The sequence below is a fragment of the Struthio camelus genome, chromosome 7, assembly GCF_040807025.1.
Source record: "Struthio camelus isolate bStrCam1 chromosome 7, bStrCam1.hap1, whole genome shotgun sequence".
Classification (NCBI taxonomy): Eukaryota; Metazoa; Chordata; class Aves; order Struthioniformes; family Struthionidae; genus Struthio; species Struthio camelus.
Genome location: NC_090948.1, coordinates 12639620 through 12664675, shown reverse-complemented (window position 1 = coordinate 12664675; position 25056 = coordinate 12639620). Strand labels below are relative to the sequence as shown.

Genomic DNA, 25056 nt, shown 5'->3' with positions numbered 1-25056 from the left:
CTGCATGCAAATGCTGTGTGCAGTGAGGCCTAGATCCTTGGATCCTGTCAGCTCCGTGATAGTACAGATAGCAATTCTCTGCTTAATTCTTGGTTCGTTATTCAGATTACTGTAATATTTAACTATTCCATGTGCATATTGGCTTAACCTGTGAAAAGATGTGGGCTGTGAAATTTTTTTTAATTAATTTTCTTATATGAGCTGTGTAAATGCTGCAATATGTTAACTCTCTCCTTTTATGATATTTAAAGCCCATTTGTGACAGCTGCTAGGGTTCATCCTTTCCATAAACAATGAAGCCCTTAGTGTGAAATATTTGGCATCTAGTAAATGGATGGAAGTTTTGCCATTGACTTTAATGTGCCCAAGATTCACCTGTATATTTTAGATCCTTAAAACAGTTTCTCCCCCCCCCCCCCCCAAAAAAAAAAAAAAAAAGTCCTCCTTCATTTTTTCAACCTGCTACCTGTAAGTAGGCTTGAGAATAAAAGCTCTTGATTTACTTGACTGGTTTTGGTGTTGGGATTTTTTTTTTTTGTATGTTTAAGAAAACTTTGCTAAGAAAGGTTCCGTTATAAATACTAGATGCGTGCCCATACTTGGGTGGGCTCCTCTCTTTGAGTGAGGATGTAACAGTTGAACTTTGTTGGAAGTAATTTTTAGACACTGCATAGACTGTGTGTGGGTGAAGCTGCCTACCTGTGTCGTGCATCCTTTTTTTCTGTGGAAAAACTTGAGTGAGAGCGTTGCTGAGCATTTATGCTCAAATGCATTAACATTCTCTCTAGCTTAAAATAATTCTTTCCCAGTGGAACAGCAGCAAATGCTTTGCTCATCTCTACTCTGTTTTTCTTGTTTATCTGTTCTAGCCTGTCTCCTCTCTGAAAAAGCAGTTAGCTAGTTTTCATCATGCTTTGAATTAATCTGACTCCATCCCTAAAGACGATGTTTATACAACACTATCCTTTTTTAATCCTGTTGAATATTATGCTTAATTCAAATGTAATGGATGTTTAAATTGCTGGTTAGAAGTTGCTTGGCACACTTCAAATAGTTATGAAAGAATGCTGTTGTCAGATCCTCCCTGCCTCCAAAGGTAAATGTAGTTGGTTCTAAATTATCTGGTCTTAAGAGGATTTTAAGATTGAAGTTCTCTTCATTTCACCTTACTTTGTTTTTCTGAGGCAAAAATAGGAATTATATGTCCATAGTAATGAGAACATCAGAAAAGAAGAGATTCAGTAGGGAGAGAAGTGTTTCAGAGATGAGAAATGTTTCTGTTCCATATTTAGGTTTTAAAAAAATTCATCCCTCAGTGGCCTTTGATTTTTATTCTTCAGCTTGTTTTTTATCATTTAATACAGCCTTTTGAATATGTTGGTTAGAAAAGATAACCTAGACCAATAAAATACATGCCTTGAGCTTGAACTATAAATAAGTGATGATGTCTTTTGAAAGAGTAACTTAGTTTTATTTTTCAAAGATTCAACTAAAAGACAGCTTAGGGGAGGGGGTTGTTTTATTTACAACTGCTAATTTCAATGATTTCACTGGCGGTTGACCTAGCTTCACTTACTTTAGTTCATCTGATAAATACTTGGCCAAGGCAATAAATAACGTTAGTAACAATGAACCTTTTCATTTGTGTTTTTTTCTAAATTTTATTTTAGATGAATATGAACGTGCATAGGGAGTAAGAGTGAAATCATTACACGTAGAGAGAGACTTTTTCTTGAGCAATGGTTTCAATATTCATATGACGATGACCTTATCTGATCCAGTTCCAGAGTGTTCTTGTTAAGAGTAAAGATGTTAAATATTTAAATACCTCACTGTCAAAAATGATGAAAACCTTCTGGTTTTAGACATGGAATGATATGGTCAAGTCTTTCGATGATGTTTCTATCTGGTTTTGAAAATGGTTTGAGCTTTATTCAGATTTCCGTGCTCTAAGTTGATAGTGTTTTATAAATCAGTCAGCTTGAAAGACAAGAGCCAAGTTCTTGTTTAGAATGTTACTCACTTTGTGGATTGATCAGGCTTTTATCAGAATTAAGCAACCTTTTGTTTACTAAGCAGTGCTAGAGTAAACCAATTAAATTTTTATCGTATGATTCGAGTTAACTTACTCTGAAAGCTCTATAAATTGGTGAGAGATTTTAAACGTCATTAGTGATCTAAAACTTTTATGTGTCAGTTGAATTTCCTTTTTAACTCAAAGCACTAATAATAACAGATTGAAATGCCTTAAGTTTTCCTACCTCTGTGAGGTAGAATTACAGTAACTATTTATTACCCGAAAATAAAAGAATGAGTTAGGAGCAGTCCTAGGTAAGCATGGTTTGTCTGCAATAAAGAAACTCAGTCTAGATTTAACTCTTAACCTGAGTCGTTGCCTTCTCACGGGCTAGTATAGTGCTGAGCTGCTACAAAGCGCTATTTCATGAGTAACATGTTCAGCTTCTTGTAGATAGGGGGAAGGATTGAATGTTTTAATTATTTTTGTGGAGGAAATGTGAAAGAGTGAGGGTATTAGCTTTAGTTCTAGGAAACTATTTTTGTGTGCTAAAGGAGGAGAATTAGAGAAAACAGAGTAAAAGTGAAATGATTTTAGGTAGAGTGACTTTTTTTCTTAAGGTTTGGGTTCAAGATATAGGCCACATCTGTGATCATGGTTTTTTAGAAATGAGTCCATATTAAATCGATTCTCTGCCAGCAGCATCTGGTTGCGCTTTATGTATGTGTTTTCTTTCATAAAGAAAGCAAACTGTATGACATAACCCCAGTCAGATAAAAATGATTGTTTATAGTACTTTGTTTATTTATACAGCACCACAAATTGAAATATGTCTTAATCTGAAAAAACTGGCACCACTTTAAAAAGGTGAGCAAATGACAACTTGGGGCACTGGGTGGTATGGTTCATAAGCCCTGCTTAAGGGGATGTAAAATCAGTAGCTGAGCTGATAATCAAATGTGGGCCTAGTTCAGGTTCCCTGCTCACTGCTAAGAGTACCATTTGCAAGCAGTGATGTATTTTTATAGATTACAAAACCGTTGGTCAGATGAATTGCTCAGACTGACTTTAACAGGCTGATCTTAACTGTTCTTTTAAAAGTGGATTCTTAGCTTATGAAAGAGATATCTCTGCTCTAGTGAGATTCTTTCTCTATCCTTAGACTTGAAATGATGCAGATGAAGCTTGCTGAGAGGTCTAGCCTGGACCCTTTGGGATCAAAATAGGCACAGCAGAACGAAAAGAACTGAAAATACCTTGCAATACATCAGAGGTATGGTTTCTTGTAATAAAGAAGACATTGAGCTGTGGTGCCCCCAGAGCAAAGGGAAACTGCACAGTTGTGTTTCGGCATTGTAGAGCTAAATAGCACGTCTACACGGCGACCAGTATATTTAAGGGTGTCGACCAAATTCTTCTAATGTGAAAGTTGGGCCATCTGCATTTGTGTAGAAAGCTATAGGTGAAATGGTATGCCACAGAGACTTTACTTCTGAATTGGAGACATGTAAGGGAGCAGTGGTAGTTGCTAGATGTCAGAGTAGTCTAGGATGAATAATAATTCTAGAGACTTTGAAAAAGGGACTTAAGGAGTTGGACCTGTTTGTGGTTCTGCTGTTGATACTGTAGAGAAAATAGAGGGACTTAGCATGGCTCTGACTTACATTACTCTTGCTTCAATTTCCATATAGGCCCACAGGCTATTGTTTCAGAAACAGTGAAAACTCGAAAACTTGTTGGAACTTCTTATGCCTCTTAAGACCTTGTGTGTCAGTGGGAGACTTGCTATTGGGGTGGTGGGAGGCAAATGCCATCTACCATAGAAGTCTGTTTCTTCCCATAGTATGTTATCATCAGACATATACACAGAAAGGACCTTTTGGTAGTTTTATCTAGATATAGTCATATCTTTGTGTGGTTAACTAGTTTCATCTGAAATTCAGGATGTTTTGGGGCATTGGATTTCGTAATAGGTTATGCGTACACTAGAGTTGCTTAGCATATGGAGTGTTCAACAAATATTTCTTTGCATATTTCCATTTCATCTAACTACATTATCCGTTAGCAGAAGAAAATAATTCCATGTCATAACTTTTTTTTGGCTTGGGCACGAGAATGGCACTGATCTAGAATGGACTTTTGTTGCAATACTTGAACAAAACAGGACTATTAAGACTATTAGACATATTAAAATTAGGCAGCCTAATTACCAGAGCCAAACATGACTTAATTACATAATGTAATTCACTGAATACGTATTACCTTTTCAATTGCTAGGCTAAAAGGTTTTTAGGCAAGCACCAGCTTTTGCTGATGACTCTTTAAAGGCTTTTGGGACCCTATCCAGCTGGCAGATTGGCCTTACTGAACAGATGTGGCTGGTCTCTACAGAACTGATCTGTACTGCTAGCTTTATTAATTCTTAACATTAATATTGATCTGCGGGTCCAAACAAAACTAAATCTCATGTGAAGGCGGCATAACATAGAAGACTCTTTTGGTCTCTTCCTGATCTGTTTAGTAAATTTTAGTAGATCTAATGTTTGTCTTACTGGATTTTATTTGTTGTTTGTATATACGCATGTTTTACAGTTTCTTGGCTTCATATTCCATTCTTGTTGATTCATAGAACATCAGAACGCCCAGGAATCACTTTCTCAGCACTTCTAGAGACAGCTCCCGATAATTCTGAGTACCACTTGTTCACAGGAAGTAAGCAGGCAAGCTGCAGAAGCATTCAACTTTGTGAAAGTGCCCATAATTACTAAGGAACTTGTTTGCAGTTATTTGAAAGGATATTTTTCTGAGGAGGTACTATTCAATAATCAAAAACTCGAGGTTTCTGAGGAAGTGAGTTTTCTTTTCGTAAGACAAAAACAGATGGTGTTGAACAAGCGACTGCAAGTTTTTGCTGAAGGACTCGAGTTTGCTTTCTCCTAGAATCTAACTTATATTGGCAAAAGATATGCAATAGTAAATTGAGATTAGTATAATTTTAAACTCAAATCACGAATGACTTTTTTTTTTTTCTCTTAATCGGTTTGGGGAGAAGTACAGTCAGATTTTCTTGTACATAGAAAGTATTTGCAGGCCACCTTTTAATATATTATTTTTAAACTACTAAAATGAAGATTTCTTATACTTACAAATTTGAGAGGAAAACTGAAATGCTTTCGAGCATAGAAATAAGAACATTATGACCAGACTTTGGCATATTGCAAACATTGTTGATCGCAGGCAATTTCTGAAAGTGTTTCAAAGATTATCTGTGCAGGATTCCAGTGGTCTATAAACTTCCCTCTTCAACCATACACTAACACGAGTAAACATGTGTGCGTTACTGCAACTAATGCATTGCATAAACGCACGTTACTGATCTCGTCCCAAGGAACATACAGCCCTAGCCAATTTCTGATATTATTCAGGGAAAACATTTATTTAAGTACTTACTAAAAACAGATGTTTGGGAGGTTTCTGCGTGTATGTTAAGTTCTCTCTCTCTCTCTTTCTCTCTTATTTTTAATTAAAAAATCCCATACTGTAAATTATAACTGCTGATTCTTTACACTTTTGTACTCCTTGGTCTCTGAGACTGTTCTTTAATGATACTGGCTTTGATAATTTCTCTGAGGCAAGCCCTTGCTGGTCAGAAATTGGATTCAGATTGAGACCACCCAATAGTCCCTGAATAGCAGTCATGGTAATGTGTATGTTTTCATTCAGTATAAACATTTTGAACTTAATGACTTCCTGTTTCTAAGGATGAGAATAATCTTGCTTAAAAAGGAGGAGGGGGAATATTATAAGAAGAAACCTTGGTACATCACAAAACTTTGCTAGTAAACCTATAGGTTGATGCTCAACAAAAAGCTATCTTGGGAGAATGTTCGTGAGATGTTATGGTTTTACAACTTGCAATTTCTAATGTAATTTTCAAGCAGTTAAGCTGTTTTTCATATGAAGACCCAAACTTCTGTGTTTTATGGAATGGAAATAGAAGAAGCAAAAAGACAGCGAATGAGGAAGGAGAGAATGGCATGGAAGACAGTAGGAGAGGATATAAAGGTGGTGTGTTTAAGCAGTGTGTTCCCTGTGAAAATCGCTGACTTGTATTCTGTGAATAAAGGAAATAAAGTAGCAGAGCTACAAAATGCCACATTCCCTATGGTGTTCCCTGTAAAAAGATGTAGCTGTCAATGCAGTGCATGTTATTCTACCATGCGGTTAGTAGCCTCATGTCATAGTATAAAACTTAAATTGTTGATAACAATTACTGCTTCCCTAGAGTATATCTCACCAGCTCACTTAATAAAATGTTATACTAGATGGAATTTCTATTTAACTAGGTAACAAGCCTTTGTTTACATTTCTAAACCTAATCTGAATAGGTGAATAATACTATAAAGTAGTAAAAAGGAAAGCTAAGATAACCTCAGGATTAGAACGGAATCATTTAAAAAATATTCAACAGCCAGACTGTAGTTGAAGATGTGAATTAATTGTATCCTTGTTTTGCTCTTTTCCATAGCTGATGAGTTCTGTTTGCAGCAGCGCTTCAAAAGCAGCATCTAAAAGTGGCTGTGTACTTGTTTTGTCTCTTAAATTTAGCTATTTTGACAGTGGAAGCTAGCGATCTGCTAAGATCAGTAAGGGTTTGTGTAAAGTCATTGAAGTGCAGATACAGAGGAACACGTATGCTTTTGTAGTAATGTTTTATTCTAGACCTGAACTTGGTAAATTGTGCTCACCTCTGCCATATCTCCTGGAATCTTATGTCGTCATTTTTTATGAAGTATTCTCTGTTTAATCAATGCATATGTTCTTCTAAGTGATTATTGTTGAAGGGATCAAAGTGTATACAATAAATCCTGGTAGCAGAAGTTCAGAATCCTGTTCAGAATTACTGAGAGGTGAGGAGAAGGATCGCATGGCTTTATTTGACTTTGCAACCTTTGGATCTGAAGCCCAACCAGGTTACATATTACCTTTTGTAGAGGAGTAATATACAAAAATAAATGGCATCCTTTTGCTACTTAAAAAGGAACAAGCTTTAACTTTGTAGCCACTAGGCAAGTGGGCTGTGGGGCATCTTTCTTTTGTTGTCACTAGTAACCACCTTTTGAAAGAAACACAGCAGTAACATGTGTTTGTGCTGTTCTAACTGCACACTTGAGTATCATTTCAATTTATATTTTTGCAGGAGGAAAAATAATCATTTCCCAGAAGGGATCTGTTAGAAGCCTGTGGAAGTGAGTCAGTTTGACTAAGCTGCAAATAATGTAGCTGAATTAAAAAAAACAAAAAACAAAAAACTACTTGATTTCTGAAGGGGAAAAAAAGTTAGACGCTTACGTTCTTGTACCCTGATAATTTATATCTTTGAGTACTTGATATATGATAAATTGCAATATTTCTGTTGATTTAGAGGCATGATTATGAGACTTGGACAACAATATGAGTATTGTGAAATGCAGTCTCTTCCTGAACCCAAACATGCGAATTTCCTGTTGCTTCTGGTGGCAGAATGAGTGAACTAATTGAGCAATTTTCTAAAGCTTTGAGCAGTTCAGGCTTAATCAAAGTAGGGATTTGTCTCCAAATGTAGGTAAATTTGGGTACTGTTCTTGTTTGTGTTGTGTAAACTGACCTTACTATTTACGTAGTGTGAATGATCCTGGTGGGGGGTTTTGTCTGTTTATCTATTTTTTTGATTGGAATATCTATGGTGAATGACAAACAAGAATTGCATCAGTAGGCTATTATAGTAGCTATTGCAACAAAACCTGCCAGAGATGATTTAAAGAATTTCAGTTGATCTTTTGTCTCAGCTTGGTGATATAAACCACACTTAACTCTAGCAGGAGTATTTGCATCAGATCGACCTCCAAATCTGTTCCAATTATCCATCAGTTAAGGAAAATAAATGCTTATCTTCTTTATTGTATAGTATTCCCTCTGCCTTAAAATTAGTCTAATTTCAGCATGAAATTTAGTATCTTTTGGCTTACTTTTAGGGTGGCAAAAGTTCTTAGGAACCAAAGAAGTGGGCAGGGGCTAAGATTGCTAATATGGAGCAATAAAGATATACGTGCTGGTTTCATTTATACCTGAAATAGCTAATGCCATCGTGTAAACACTAGAATTCTTTAGTTCTTTTCCAGCTGATATCCTAAACTTCCCAAGTTGTGGAACTGCCTCATTAAAAGCTGAATCAAAACTTGCAAACTTTGTCTGGAAGTGTACTTGAATGCAAGCAGGTATTTTGCTTTATAGTATATGCATAGAATGAAGGAATTTTCCAGTGCCAGATACAGAAAGTGTGGCAGTAGCTCATACTGTCCCCCTGATGCATCTCACCTGGTCGTTCTCGTCTGATTATGCCTGCTCAATTTTAGGCCTTTTTTATTTTGTCCCACTCTGTTTCCCTGTGGTGTTTCTTGTGTAAGATGTAGTCTGAAACGAAGAAAACCCAATCTGCTAACATGCCTGTAGTGCGTGTTTGCTTGTTTGCTGTAGGTGTTCCTTTTGTCCTCTCTCCAGAGTGGTAAGTGCCCTGTCACCACAAGAGTTGTCATCAGTACAGCCTTCCTTTACGATGCTTTTAGTGCAATGAAATCAGAATACTTTTTTTTTGAACGACAATAAAACAGCAAGCAGAATATTGTTACGTCTAGTGCTTTTAACATAGCAATAAATGGCAATGTTATTCTATTTCAGGAAACAATTATTCACCTCTTTTGGAATATCTTATAGGGTACGTTCTGTAAGGAAAGGTTTTGGAACTCAACAGGAAAAGATGGTAAATGAAAATTCTATTGAATATGTAAGAGTATCTTAAATGTGTTCCTGTTAAAGATGAGATCAAAAGTCTTGACTTTTTCACATTGTATTTACAACCCAAAACATCATTTTAATTTACATTCAGAGTAATGCATGTGGCAAGCCATTATGTGGATTATTTAGTGTGTATAATTAAAGACACTTGCTTTCTTTCCTACTCTGAGTATTTTTGCAGTGGTTTGTAAATTTGAAGTATTAGTAAGCTGTACATTTTGATACAGACTTACATAACTAATTTGGGAGGTTGATCAGAAGGATTTACTTTGAAACTTTTGTGTCTGAAGTAGATTCCGTTGATTTATAGATATAGATGGTTATTGAAATGCACTCTGCAATGGAATAGTATACTGAAATATCATCTTAGCATGTGGTAGCATATTCAGGATTTCAGACCTGGGCTGTTAATCTCTCTTTCGCAACGATGGTCTTCAGACAGATGCTTTTGAAAGATTCTTAACCTTGATGTTTCAAGGTGTATTGAGAGTTTCCCTTTGAAAAGTAGGCAGTGGTGCAAAAATAATCATGTTCCTGCTCATAGCAACACAGTATGTATACGAAACAAGAAGCTGGAATAGGATCTGATGTAGTCTATCTGGAGTCAAAATTAGTTTCACTCTCATGCCTTTATTTAAACCACCTTGGAAGGAATTTTTAAATTCACTGTTCACTTTTTGAGTTGAAACAAGACCTGGATTTATTTTGAAACATACATTCAAGGTAATGATTTTTTTTTTTTTAAACCCTTAGTATACACTGAGGAGAAACTATCTTGCTACATAGCGAGAGTAGTGAATAACAAAACCTTTTCTGCCTCTTGCAGATATGTATGCACAGGCAACATCTCTTGTTAAGTAACAGACTGTATGGGTGGTAGATAGAAAGAATGTTTCATTTTAAAGTTTTGAAAGTGAACCACATACCTTTTCAATTTTAAATTCTCGAAAGAATTCTGATTATTTTTGCCTGGAGGACCTCATTCCATGTTGCTTCCTAACATAGTTGCACTTTTGAAAAAAATAGTGGTGGTAAAGATAGGTCCAAGTGATTTTAGACCTCTTGAATCCTGAGCGAGATGCCTAAACTCCATCTGCAGGGCAGGGAGAGGCAGGTGCTCCGAAATAATATCCAAAGGACCATGGAGCAGGAAACTATGTGAGCCTGACTGGCTGATGTGGAGGAGGACTTCTCTCTGAAGCCCCGTTATTCAGGACGGTGCGAAGGTAACTCAGGCAAACACATTTGGGGTTTCCAGCTTGGAACCTCTCCTGAAAATTGATGCCTTTTACCCGACCCACTTAAGAGTTTTTGGAAAGAAATTATTTCTGTCTTGCTGGTTAAAAATTTGTTTTCTCTCTGGAAAAAAAAAAAAAAAAACATAAAATAGGGGTAGTTAGATTTTTTTTTAAAAGTCATAAAGGAACTGTCACACATGAAAAAAGACTATGTTAAGTGCCAACTTTATTGTCCCTTTCCAGTATCTCTTCCGTTTCTGAGAGTCCTTGTTAGTGGATTATGCCTCATGAATCTCGAGTAAGAAGGCTTTCCCTACTGAGAAAGCGGGGCAGTGAGGAGGGGAGATGCAGAGATTCATGTGTTCTCCCACAGCCTTTTGTTTTGCCTTAAATACATGGCTGTGCCTCGCAGTGAGGTTGCTAGCTAAATATCTCCCTCTTGTAGATCACTTGTTCAGGATGTTCGAGATCTGATTCTTAACCAATCTAGGGGAGTTTGGTTTCATTTGCCTTCTGCAGCTGATGTTATGTTTCCTATGGAAGCAACACAAAACCATAAGTTTTGTTCCCTTGTATTCTGTCAGATTTCCTCAGACGTTAATTTCATCCCATAGCTGTTGATCAGTCACTTTGCAGCCTCCCTGTTATAGAGGGAAAGATATAAGATCTAATTGACGCACTGGTTGCAACATATATTGGTTGTCAGTTCTTTGCTGACGCTGCAGTGAATCTTCTCTTACTGGCAGTTTTCCGACTGAGATTTTCGAGAAAACAGAACAGATTAAGCTGTGATCGCTTACTCGTTTGATTAAGCTGTGAGGAGTTGTCACTGCTTGAGGTAAAACTTTTTTTTTTTTGGTAATGTCCATGAACATTCAGTATGTGCCTTGAGAAAAGGAAATGTAGTTGCCAGTTTGATTATTGCCGTGTCTGACATCTAAAAGAAAATATTACAAATTCCAGGGAAAACTTGAACAGCTTGAAATCATATTCTAACAAAAGAAGTCCTTGTTAGTGGAGATACTGCTCAACTGGTAACAGATCTCCTGGAATTTGTTTGTGATGAATAACGTGGTAATATTTAAGGAACTTGGTGTTCCCTCAAGCAGAGATGTGTTGCATCTTCGCTGCGCTTCAGCCACATTTAATGACAAAATGTGCTTATTCATAATGATGCTCCTTTGTGGGTTTTGGGGATGAGGAGGAATAAAACTGGGAAGGAATAATGTTGAATCAGTCTGGAAACTGGGACTTGAGAATGCAGGTAAAAATAACTTGTTTGGTTTTCTTAATGTTGCAGTAGACCCTAGTGTCACAGCCATGAAAGATGATAAATGTTGCCAAGGGAAGCATTTCTGCCTCAGCTTTGTCCCCTTAATTATGGTGGTCCAAGCATTTGTGTGGCCATACAGGGAATTGATTTGGGAACTAGTCAGGGTTCAGACTGCCCTGGCAATGGGTCATTGTGCTTGCCTGAGGAGGTATAACGCAAGGATAAGCAGAGAGCAGGAATGCCAAATTAAGCCAATTTTAATGCGAGCTACGGTGGCTTTAACACATCAGGCTTGCGAAGATAGTGGCTCTGTGTACCTTTATGGTCTTACCTGTATTTTATGTAATGATCTACCTCTGGTCATGTTCTTGAGGGCTTCCTCTTCAGTGTAATTGATTATTTAGGGTACCTGGGCTAGGTTTGTTCTCTTCTTCTTCTTTTGATAGTGTATCTCTTTCTGTTCTATTCATGCTCAATAAATGCATACGCACTGCTGCTTTTTTCAAAATTTTTGAATATTTTTTGCATTGTTTTGTATGTGTAGATATTTTAGTGAGTTATTTTGGTAGTTATTATTCACATGGAATTAAAAACGTGATTGAACACATCCATGCGATCTTTATACTGTTTTTTTTTTTTTTTTCCTACTGTAAAGAATTCACGGTGGAATGCGGCCTCCTGCGTACTTGTAACTGAACTTCTACTCTTTGGTATTCCAGAAGTGCCATAGAAGTGACTAGAAAATGCTTGGCGCAATCCTTAAAAACCATCATATATCAGAAGGGTTAGTTCTTCAAATTATATTTGGAGGCTCAACTGGAAAATAAACAAGAGCAGTTTGTTCTCTTTAAACGACTATCCGACCAGAAGGGAGGGTTTTTTCTTTTAGTACTTGTCTTCTAATTTATGTTACAGTGTAGTTTTACATTAATACCTGTGATAATGGAAAAATGCTAAACTAGCTCATTAAACTGAATTAAATATCCAAATGAATCAGGTGTCTGGGTCCAACATCACAAGGTGTTGGGAGCCTTCAGCTCCTAATTAAAATGTTAACTGCCTATCATGTATTGCTCACTGTTTTCATTCATTTTCTCTGCACCAAAGGGACAAATAACGGCATTCATTGGAACTTCATGCAGATTCCTGGTGCTTGTCGGCAAGGAGTAGAATAAAGCTGCAAAATGGCTTCAAGTGATAAGCTATAGTTGGCTACCTTTGATAGATAATGTGCCTTGAAGCAAAAGTTTATGAAACACACCAAAAAGGAAGAATTATATAGCAGCACAGATAAAAGTAGATAGTTCTTCAGAAAACATGGTTGGTAGAGTGAAAATCAGCTTGAGGTACTTACTTTTCTTCTGCAGTTTGCGCTTTTTCGGTGTGCTTGGTTTTCTGCAAGTCTTCATTGGCGCATTTGTATCCACGGTGTTCAGATGGGCGTTGCGGCATGGTTATTTTGAGAAAAGGTGAAGGAACAGATGTAGAAATTCTGCGCTAGGCATTTACTGAAGGGGAGAGAACACTGTCAAGATAGATAATACTCCAAAAATAAATGCTTGTGTATGTTCCTTTGAGTTTGTCTCTGGTCTTAGTTCAGCAACAGTTCATTCAGTTTGCAAAACTGTCACTTTTACTGGCTGAATAAAGTTTAATATAATTACTGCAGTTCTGATCTGTTAGATATGAGATTTAGTACTGTTTAGAAGAGCTTTTGTAAAGAGGAGATGGAAACTAAAGAAAAAAAATGAATTCTGTTGTTACAGTAAGAAGCAGCACTAGCAAATGGTGAATGAAGAAGTTATGTGACCTCCGTAGAGCTCACAGTAAAGACTGAGAGCTCCCTAGAGGGCATAACAATCTTTTGGGAAAATAAGAACTTAGAAAATAACTGGGCAGTCATGACAGGAAGATAGTAAGGGTTGTTTTTTGTTTTTTGTTTTTTTTCCTTGAACAAATTTAACTTTCTTCTTGGTAAAGTAAATACAGTCCAGATGGCTGGAAAGTACAAGATACTCCCAGGGGTTAGGGTGGAGGTTGGATGAATTAAGCTTTGTAGAGCTCAGAAGTGAATAAGTGAGAAATGAAAATATAGATACAAAGTTAAATTTTTTAAACATTGTGTAGTTGATTTTCTGTTCTGCCTCAGATTTGGGGGCGGGATTGAGCTTTCCATGATGGTGATTAAATTAAAGCATATTTTGGTAACTTACATGAAGAGGCAAATATTATGTTTATGTATCAGAGTAAAGTAGGAAGAAAAGTGATACAAACCTTTCTTTCTGTTTTTCTTTGAGCAATGTAGTTGGACAGTTATAAACAAAGCATAATGATCTTAACCTCCAAATACGGTTTACTTCAACAAACAAGCGTTTCAGTACTTCGTAAATGAGAAAAAGATTTAAAGATCTGTATGCGCACCAATCGTTATGACTATATCCATAAACTAATACTGGAGGAAAATATTACTGCACATTTTAAGTTTACCTTGTAAAATGCGTTCTAATCACCTCTATATCATCAGATGCTGAGGTTCCCCATGGGAGATTGTGTCATACGTTGATAAGACTGGGCTGATTGCCTGAATCACTATTAGAAGTGTAGGAAAAATCCTGTCGAGACCCTTGAACGTTCAGCTGCAGGCCTTCCTGCCCATCGTTAGGCCACTTGGCTTTCAGTTCTTGAGTACTTGAAGCCAGAAATGCTGTAGGTTTGCAACAGAGCCACCATGTGCTGCAAGCTATGCTACTACTTGCAATTAAAGTACTAAGTCCCTCATGTTTACTGGCCTCCTATAAGCAGTTAGCGTAGATTTGGCTATCTGTTCTGTGCCAGGCTGAAGATAAATTTTCTTTGTAGTGTAGCTGCTGACATGGTTATTTTCAGGCAGTTGTTTTGATTCTTGGAGAGCACAATATGCACTATATGGAGATGTGATTTTGTACTTTTATTTCTGTAACTTGTGATTTGAGCGCATCATTTAAGCCCTTAGCAAAATATGAACTTGGTTTTAAGTTACTGTTTTTAAAAATAATATTTCTTATCTTTTAGTATTTATTAAATGCCTTGTATCTCAGGAGGTTTTGATTCTTCGTTGGACCTCCCTGACAGGCTGAGATCAGTTTGAGTCTTAATTTTAAAAAAAAAAAAGTCTAAATTTCTTGCTAATCTTTTTCTTTACGTTCTTTCTTCTCTTTTTCAGTTTTTGGGCACAATATGAGACATATCTAGACAGTCTCCATAAAAGGTCTGAGATGACAGTAGCCTTGCTTGGAAATGCTCAGGAGTACTGCTGCATTTTAAGTAGAATGGGAGTAAGCACTTCCGCATTTTAGCTAAATATGAGTGCTAGAATGGGGGTAGAGCTGCTGTTTACATGTTGCTGTTTTGCTTTTTGTCGCTTTTATTATCGCAAAATTTGTGTTTGAATTGAACAATGTGTAGTATGAAGAGCTCAGAAGGCAGCAGGGGTTTGTATGGTAGACGAAATACCTGGCAGGTTGTCATCACATAGATTTGGTAGATGTCGTGTTAAAAGTAAATCTCAAAGGGAAATTTGAAGGTTAATGACCTAGTAGACTTATGAATTGTATCACTCTCTGGTAAAACGTCCTGAAGGGGCATTGTAGGAGTCAAGTGACAAAAAAGTATCAGAAAATCATGCTCTGAAATGAAATCTAGTATGAAAACGTGTCAGATCATGCTGTTACTTTATATGAAAAAGTACAGAAAGATTCCCTACGGAATTTCCGTTGTTTTTATCCTACCCATAATAGCCATACCAGTGCTATTACTGCAAATACTTAAGTGTGGTTTGGACGTGCAAGTCTAATGAGAAGAGCTTGTCAGATACACATACCTGAGTGAGTAAAGGAATTGCTCTTGTTTTCTAATTTGAGAGACCCAAGGAAGCAGAAGTCTCGTTCCCCCGAAATGCCCTTTCCTTTCCTGAATTTAAAATTACTGTAGTGGATATCTTGGGTAGAGCAGTAGGTGGTCTGAATATAGCATCCAGAAGGTGGCTCTAATTTGTAGTGATTAAAGACATCCCCTTGTGGTTGTCAGATTGAGAATAAAAATGATTCAAGGAAAAACAGCTTAGTGGTTAAGTCATATATTTGATTCATAGACCTAGGAGTGTTGGTCAAAGCAATGCTCGCAGGAAACATGTACGTCAAGAGCACGTGTGGCAATGGAAGGAGAAGCAGGCCAATGATAAAGCTTTTAGAGAGGTGCGGAGGACTGTAATTTGTCAAATGCATTGAGAAACGGAATGCTGAAGTAGGAGGCAAAACACAAAAGGATGGAGCCACAAAGGCTAATAGCGAATGAGATTTCTTAGAACTGTTAGCACTTTCAGAATTCTGAAACAGCCATGTATTGCTGGGAGTAGCATCCTGGAAACTGCTGCGTAGGAGTGGTTGGAGTAGATTTTTGCTGAGAAGCTGAGAGTGGGTTTTTTTTTTTTCTTTTTAGATGTGGAGTGAGTACTATATATTAGGAAATGAAATCTGAAGACAGTAACGAGCTTGTAGAAAGCAGAGTTAGGATTGACACTGGAAGACTACTAGAAAACAATAAAGTAAGTTAATCTTGGGGACAAGAAGAAGAATCTAGGACACCTACATTAACAACAGGTGGGAACAGAGTCATGCAGGGTTTTTGCATTTCATTTTCTTCTTTGAAAATATTTAACATTTTTCTTCCAGTAGACCTTAAAATCTGAAGAGTCTGAATACCAGAACATCTGTGGTGTTGGGCAAAAAAAGTAGTCGTGAAACAAAGATTAGGATGCGAGGTAGGTATTCAGGGATATCAAATAGCATCTGGAAAATGCTGAGCAGCTTTTTGTGTTTCTGATTACCTAAAGCTAACTTAAATTATTTTGTTCAAATGTATTGCATATAATTTTCACAAATGCTTTTCCCTTTTTCATGAATAAGGAAAAAGGTGCACTCTCCACCTCCACTTGACAATCTCTTTTTTGAAGCCACAGTTAGCACTTGTATTCCGTCTGTCTGAAACACATCTCGTTCAAAAATTAATATTAATGAATAAAGCTTGACTAATCCCATTCTCAGTAGGGACTTCACCTCCTTTTAAGGAGAGGGGGAACTGAAATATGTAATGCTCAAATGATTTTCTTAGGATCACGTAGGATTTCAGAGATGTGCCTCACATAGGATGTGCCGGGCATCCAGATCCATAAGCCCATTCAGGAGTTTTCTGAAATAGCCATTTCCCAGGACTGTGACTGTATTTATGTGAAGTGAATTTAATGTAATAATGCAGTATTTAAAATACCCTATCTGAAAATATTTTAAAAACTTAGTGAGAATTAATAAGCAGGACAGATACCATACTGTAGTTTTATTCTTTACTATAGTAAATTGTTGATCACTGAGCCTTAATAGTAGGATTTATCAAGTTACCAAGGTAAAATGCAGTATTAAGTGAGAACATAAACCAGAATATAAGGGAAGTCTGAATTAATGTCATTTTAATATGTATTTAGCTCAACCAAAAACAATCATGAAAGTTCATTTAAAAAACTCTTCAGTGGCTTTTGTTTAACTTGTAGAATTTGATCTTAGACAAATGTTACATCGTTACCAAGTCCAAAATTGGAAACCTTTACGAATCTTTCCTTAACTTCCAGTGTAATGATCACTCTGCTGTAGATTGTAAACCATCTTCCACACGAGCAAATTCTTTGTAACATCTCTGTCTGATGTTAAGACATTTGTCTGTCCTTCCCTCTTATCCAAAATTCTCAACTTTGCTTTTTGGGCACTCTAAATACATAGAACTTTGTCTTTCATGTTCTATTTTGTTTTTTCCTTCTGAAAGTAGCGTGGTCCTTTTGACACACTTCACTTTTGTTCTGTTCTTATGACTCGTCCCTTTGCTCTCCTTCAGCTGTAATGGGGAGAATTAAGTACAGTTGCAGTCCTGATTAAAATCTTGGCTTAGGTTGCAAATTTGTGATGACAGATATTTGTCAGAGTGCTGATAACTAGTACCTTCTCGTATTCCTATACCTTTCTGAATGCTGATGATCACAGAATGGCCAAGGTTGGAGGGACCTCTGGAGATCATCTAGTCCAACCTCCCTGCTCAGGCAGGGTCACCTAGAGCACACTGCACAGGATCGCATCCAGGCAGGTTTTGAATATCTCCAGTGAAGGAGACTGCACAACCGCTATGAGCAACTTGTTCCAGCGCTCTGTCACCCCCACAGGAAAGAAGTTTTTCCTCAGGTTCAGATGGAACTTCCCGTGTTTCAGTTTCTGCCCATTGCCTCTTGTCCTGTCCCTGGGCACCTCTGAGAAGAGTCTGGCCCCATCCTCCTGACACCCTCCCTTCAGATACTTGTACACATTGAGATTGCCTCTCAGTCTTCTCTTTTCCAGACTGAACAGGCCTGGCTTTCTCAGCCTTTCTTCATAGGAGAGATGCTCCAGTCCCCTCGTCCGTCATCTTTGTAGACCTCTGCTGGACTCTCTCCAGGAGTGCCATGTGTCTCTTGTCCTGGGGAGCCCAGAATTGGACCCAGTACTCCAGGTGAGGCCTCCCCAGGGCTGAGGAGAGGGGCAGGATCACCTCCCTCGACCTGCTGGCAACACTCTGCCTAATGCACCCCAGGAGACCATTGGCCTTCTTGGCCACAAGGGCACACTGCTGGCTCATGCTTAACTTGTTGTCCACCAGCACTCCCAGGTCCTTCTCTGCAGAGCTGCTTTCCAGCAGGTCAACCCCCAGCCTGTACTGGTGCATGGGGTTGTTCTTGCCTAGGTGCAGGACCTTGCACTTGCCTTTGTTGAACTTCATGAGGTTCCTCTCCGCCCACCTCTCCGGGCTGTCCAGGTCCCTCTGAATGGCAGCACAGCCTTCTGGTGTGTCAGCCACTCCTCCCAGTTTAGTATCATCAGCAAACTTGCTGAGGGGGCACTCTGTCCCTTCCTCCAGATCATTGATGAATATATTGAACAAGACTGGACCCAGGACTGACCCCTGGGGGACACCACTAGCCACAGGCCTCCAACTTGACTCTGCGCCATTCACCACAACCCTCTGAGCTCGGCCATCCAGCCAGTTCTCAATCCACCTCACTGTCTACTCATCCAACCCACGCTTCCTGAGCTTACCTAGGAGGATGTGATGGGAGACAGTGTCAGAAGCCTTGCTGAAGTCCAGGTAGACAACATCCACTGCTCTCCCCTCATCTACCTAGCCAGTCATTCCATCATGGAGGCTATCGGATTGGTCAAGCATGATTTTGCTGACTGCTCCTGATCACCTTCTTGTCCTCCACATGCTTAGTGATGACCTCCAGGAGGAGCTGTTCCATCACCTTTCCAGGGATGGAGGTGAGGCTGACAGGCCTGTAGTTTCCTGGCTCCTCCTCCTTGCCCTTTTTGAAGAGGGGGGTGACACTGGCTTTCTTCCAGTCCTCAGGCACCTCTCCTGATCTCCAGGACCTTTCAAAGGTGATGGAGAGTGGCCTAGCGATAACATCTGCCAGCTCCCTCAGCACTCGTGGGTGCATCCCATCGGGGCCCATGGATTTGTGGATGTCAGGTTTGCCTAAACAATCTCTAACCTGATCCTCCTCAACTAAGGGAGAGAGTCTTCCTTCCTCCAGACTTTCTCTCTCGTCTCTAGGGTCTGGAATTCCTGAGGGCTGGCCTTAGCAGTAAAGACGGAAGCAAAGAAGGCATTCAGCAACTCTGCCTTCTGTTTATTCTTCGTTACCAGGGCACTCGCCCCATTCAGCAGCGGGCCCACGTTTTCCCTAGTCTTCCTTTTGCTATTGATGTATTTGAAGAAGCCCTTCTTGTTGTCCTTGACATCCCTTGCCACGTTTAATTCCAAATGGGCCTTAGCCTTCCTTGTCGCATCCCTGCATACTCTGAGAACGTCCCTGTATTCCTCCCAAGTGGACTGTCCCCAATGATGCTCATGGTTTTTACCGTTGTACCTTGTTTTACCATTATGTTTAACCATGTTTATGTTCATTTCTTCTCTTTCTCTCTCTTCCTGTGTTTCAGTCGCTCTCTGCCTCTTTGCTCCCATCCAGCCCAGCACAGTGTACCTATTTTTTTTCTCCATGATAGAACGGACACCCTCTTAGTGTTTATTAATTAGCTGTCAAGAAAATTAAGTCCTTCCTTTGTAAGGCTTTTCTTGCCTTTACCCTAGAGTGTTTTCTGATAATTGGTCTCCTCGTCTAGGGTTTGAAGGCAGGTAGGTCTTCGGTACCAAAAGTGCTGTTGCCTGTAATGATATGCCAATGGTTTTTTTTTTTTTTTTACTCCCTTTAGGGAGAGTTTGTAGTGCTGTTACGTATTGTTCAAATAATTACTGCAAACTGAAAAATTGGAGGGCAGTCTATTCCTTAGATTAAAATAGGGCTATTGTAGAAGACACAAGTGCTAACCTACAGTGGGGCTACCCCCTCCACTTTGCAAATTGAGCAGCAATCTTATTTTCACTCAAGTGTTCCTTGCTAAAGCTGTCTTGGTTTCAGGGAATACTTTAGAAGGGTCCTGATACTGATATTGAGTTACGCTTGAGGGTGAGGTGTCTCTGTCTAGTTGGTAGGGGTACTAACAGTACTTTAGGAAAATTCAACAAATGAGTAGAAATTGCAGTGGAAAAATAAAATTTAAATGATTAGACAAACAAGGTCAATAATTGAACATAAACAAGTTCTCTCTCTCTCTCTCTCTCTCTCTAACCCTCAGAATTTTTTGGGGGAGGGTGGAGGGTTTCTTTTGTATAGTCTCTCAGCTGTGGGTTTTTCTTTTTCTTTTGCAAAGAAATCTTGTGGTAGTGATTGTATGACACTTCTGTATCCTATTCTATCATCTATTTTGTATGCTGAGAGCTGAGAGTGGAAAAGATGGAAACATGGTTAGATTGTCAGTTGTTTCCAGTGAAGAAATCTTTGTTTGGTGGAACTGTTTGCATTCCTGTGGTCAGTGGTATAAGGAAATACCATGTTATGAAAAATTCCCAATTGTTTCCTTAAGGGTTTTCTTAGAGTTGCACAATCTTTTGATGGTTTTGTTTTTTTTAAAAAAAATATAGTTGCTAGCTCTCCACTTTGGAGTACAGAATTCTCTGTAATGTTTACTATATTTTTCTATAGTCAAGGTTTCGATCAAATCAGAAATGTAAGTTCCTAAAATATACTGATCAACTGTTACAATAGTAATAGTTGAAGATTATTTTCATTACAGAGAGTGTTTCTTTGGGATAATCCCATCCGTTCCTTGGCTATCCATCATTATGGTTACTCATAGTTTCTGGATGCAGCTCTAAAACATTGCTTGTCTGAGTTGAGGGAGGAGAGCTCTCAAATAAACAAATGGTTTTGTGCTTTAATAATGCTCAAGAAGAGAAATGGTGTCTTTGACACAAAAATCCTTTCTTCCTACTGGGTAAAACCCTTTCCTAACATTTAATTTGTACTTGCATTTTCAATATCCTGTTAGGATTTGTATAATATGTGTAATTTCTAACATATGCATTAATTCGGACGTATTCCAATTTTTTGGAAGCTGCTCATATTCTATATTTGTCTGACTGCCACCATATCTTGAGTTAAAGCCCATCTCCCTTCCTAGTTCATTCCTCCAAGAATTAATTTAGTTATTACTTTTCTTGAGTTGAGAGCTGGCTTTGAGTTATTTGTGTACTATGTGACTGTTAAATCCTTTTCAAATTTGCTTTTTTCTCCCACTTTAAATAGGCTCTGCATCCTTTCTTACTGGATATATAACCAGTATATAACCATTTTCAGCCAGAGTCATTTAATGTTTACTGTAGTGACTAAGGACTAAGAATATGGCCTAAATATGCTAAGCACAGTGAAGACACAACTGTTGATGAGATCCTACTCAAAGAATTTCTAGCCCGTCCTGAATGGGTGGATAGAAGGGGATAAAAAGATACCTACCAGTCAAGCAGAGTGAATTGGGTCACGGCACCAAATTTCATGGTAGTTTCACAAGTGTGTAGGCCTTTTATTTGATAAGGGGAAAGAGGGGAGGGAAGAAGAGATTGTGAATGTGTGTTCTATGTCTTAAGGTTCCTAGCTTCAGCTGGTTCTGTTGTGGCCCCCTTTGGCCAACAGCTCTGGAGGCTTTGGCTTCTCCAGGACTCAGTGCTGGGGGGTGCAGCCGAGCGAGCCAGCTGCATACCCCACACTTGCCTGGGGCCAGCATAACCCAGCCGAAATGAGGGGTACCGCGCTGCTCCGTGGCAGTAACCCGAGCATGAGGAGGAAGGACTAGTGGTGGGAGGCTAAAACAGTGATCAGTACCCTAATAAACATCTACTTCTACGTTCTGTCAACCATTGTTATTAGGAAATTTTATCAGTCGTAGGTCTGTTGAGGCAAATATTAAATTTTCAGGTCTGAAAGTGTGCTGTAGAAGCTCTCTAAAAACAGTAGCTGCTAGCTCTTAAGAAGAGTTCTCTTCTTGTGGATGGCGGTTACACTTAAAATAACATATAAGGAACTTCCCATAGAAATAGCATTCTGTTATCTCCAGTAGTGTGATGTTGATGAAAAATAAACTGTACTCAGGCCAAGAGTGAACAGTCACATTAAAGTGCTTAAATTACTTACGTTATGGAGTGCTTCTACTTTAAACAAGGCATTTTGATGCCAATATGCTTCCTCTTCTTTCCCCATACTTTTTTTCTGGTCTCTGCTATAGCTTTGTAGACTTTCTGGGAGCAGTTGGCAGGACGTAAAAATGAACAAATATGCCCTAACCCCACAAAGAAGAGCACCTAGCTAGAGCTATGATTCTCTCTCTCAAATCTGTATTCCTATCAGACCTAAACATAGATGAAATACTTACTTCTGTGCCTGTTTACCTGTATTAATGCTGAATACATTGTTCTTTCCTAAATACAAGCATACAGAAAATATTTCTGTATTAATTGCAACATCCATTTTTCAAGCGAGTGAGAAAAAGACTTTTCCTAACAAAGCAATTCTGGGAAAATACACCATTTGAGCACACATGTAATAGCTTTTTTTTTTAATTTCAACCATGGCTCTTCTGGTGCATTTTATTTTTATTTTGGAGTATCTTGCAACAGTAGTGTATCTTAAGTTAATTTTGTATAACTCCACTTACTGTGCACGTTATTTTTTCCAGAAGTCCATTCCATAGGATTGAAACTTAGAGAACGCTAAATAACCAGGCTTTAGTAGTGATGGGAAATGAGATAGCCGGCACAGCCGAAATGTTGAGACTGGTGAAGCACTTGCAGTACCGTAAACTGGGATTGTGAAAAAATAATGCTTGAGAAGCTGCTATGGAAGTCATGAAAGGGTAACAAGGAAGAGCTGGTGGTTGAAATAGATGGTTAAAACTATGTGGACAAAAATGGGTTAACTGTCTGTGCCCAGTTACAAACTCAGCTTAGGATTTTCACAATGCATAAAATGTTTAGTTTGCAATGTATAGATTTTAAAAAATTTATATAGCATATGTTTTGTATGCATGTATAAAATTGGGGGGTACCTTTCCCCCCCCCCTCCTGAAAGTGACGCTCTTCCTCAGAATTATGAGGAGAAAAGGGCAAATGGTGGAAATCGATTTTGGTGGTTTTGGTTGAAGATAACTTGTGCTCAAATAGTAAGAGAAGACAAAAGAGTATAGAAGCCCACAGTTATGCTATTTTCTTTAGTCAATTTACTTTGACAAAAGATGAGGCAAGAGGAGTGCTCATTGCTGCTCGGTTGTCTGAAAGGGCCAGAGAAAGGCAGTTGCCTTATGAACTTTGTACACAAGCCATTATGGAGTCACCAGACTTCAAAGAGCGATACTGTATTCCTCTTTTTTGTTCCTCTCCCTAATCATGGTCTGCCTTCTCAGGAGTTTAGCAGTTGACGGGCTGTTTTAAACTTTTACTTTTCCTGGGCTAGAAGAGAAATTGTGAGTTGTATTTATTATGCTCTATCTTAGGAAGAATTCAGCAGGTAGGCTGCATTTTGTTTTTTGGTTCATAACCCAGTGTGAATTAGGCAAAATGGCTTCATTCCAAACCAGGCATTAATCAATTGGCTCTTAAATGAGGCTTCCCTTTGAGATTATTTATATGAAGAATGTTTTAAATGTTGTCAAAGTGAAATGTAATTCAATGAAATATTATAAGAAAGAGTTCCAGAAACTTTTTAGTGAAGTCTTAATGGTTCCTTAAGTTTTAAGTGTACAGTATATATCACAGTATTGAAAAGCTTACCAGGAGTCAGTGACCTCTTTCTTCTACTTTACAGGTCGACAACATTAATAGAGCACGAAGAGCTGTAGAAAAAAATTAAGGTACCTCAATGTTTTATTACCTGAATTCTTGGCTGTGTTCTTGCCGGTCACTTAGTGTAATGATTTTAATGCAGGGTAGGGGAGAGGGGAGGAATTAGCAAACTGCCACTTTAAAGTACGTGTATTTTTGTCTGTGCTTTTAGTCTCTTTCATATTATGTAAAGAAATACCGTTGTGGGGAGAAATTGCACATCAGCTTTGGATTGAGTGCAAGAATCTGAACAATATTGCATAGTATTTGCTCTAAATATGTATGAAACTTTATATGTGTAAGGATATCAGGTATTCTACAAATTCTAGCCCCACTGAGGTGAATATTCCCTATTTCTGCAAATGGGTACATTAACTAATTGATAGTAAGTATCATCAGACGTTAGTGAATCTATTGCTTGCAACTTTGGTGTTCGTTACAATAATTAACAGAATTCAGCTCATTATGTACCCATTATATGCAGGGTTCCTAAAGATGCAAAAGGAGGAGTCTGAAGACACCAAAACCTGAGTAGTAGCCTATAAGGACAGAACCTTTCAGTTTTAATATCCTTCTGACTATTACATCTTAAAAGTGTTTTTCTGGTGTGTATGTAGGTTATATTATATTGTGGTCTTAATAGGCGACAAATGTTCTTGCAGTGCTTTAACAATTGTAGTGCCTATTCTCTTATCTGTCATATTTTTCTACTGGTGTTTTCTACAGTTTTCCAAACCTTGATTAAAATAAGACAAAAAGTGCTGTGACTCACGTTTTTGTGGATGATATGTTAATGATGATAAGACTATCTTAAAATAATCCTCTTACTAAGACCTTGCTAGGATTCTAGTCTTGAACCCTTTTTCGTATTTTTTTCTTACTCTCTGTTTCCATCTACTTTTCCGTAAATTTCTTCCAATTCATCAAAATTATCCCCTTTATTGGGCTGTTGGGCTGCTGCTAAGTTGATAACCCATCTGCTCTGGCGGTATGTGGCGGAGGGAGAGTTGCTTTATTTTCAGTTTTATCTTTTTTTAATTCAGTTTTCCTGAATAAATTTAACATATGCATAAGGAAGAAACTTACTTGGAAGGAAAGAGTATGACAAAATTATCTGTGCCCATTGATTTTATTTTTGGTTAGAATAGCAGCTCTTCTCAGCAGCCTATCCTCTCGGTCGAACGCTACACGTACCTTGCCTATGCACTATTGTGACACAGAAGCAAGGAAGCAGTCAAAACATTATCACTTTATAAAAATGTAAAACTGATAGTTTTTATTAAAAAAAAGTTTACTACATATTTCAGTGGTTTTTTTAAGTTGAATAGTGCTGAGATGCTAAGCTGTCGTCTTCCCCCAAGTATACATCAAAT

At 38.2% G+C, this 25056-nt stretch overlaps 1 protein-coding gene across 28 annotated transcripts in view; it reads left to right on the top strand.

Moving 5' to 3' along the window:
- The window catches only part of ADD3 (adducin 3), a 108441-nt gene that overhangs the window by 18576 nt on the left and 64809 nt on the right, over window positions 1-25056 (top strand). For 9 of the 28 annotated variants that reach the window (XM_068949654.1, XM_068949674.1, XM_068949670.1 and 6 more), the window contains one exon: window positions 23667-23712. The exons of 5 other annotated variants lie outside the window; for them this stretch is intronic. The gene's annotated coding sequence lies outside the window, so the exon portion shown is untranslated. Of the gene's footprint in view, window positions 1-3179; window positions 3291-16071; window positions 16161-17760; window positions 17927-23666; window positions 23713-25056 lie in introns of those variants that run through there. 14 more of the 28 variants (XM_068949676.1, XM_068949656.1, XM_068949671.1 and 11 more) reach the window with 4 other exon arrangements.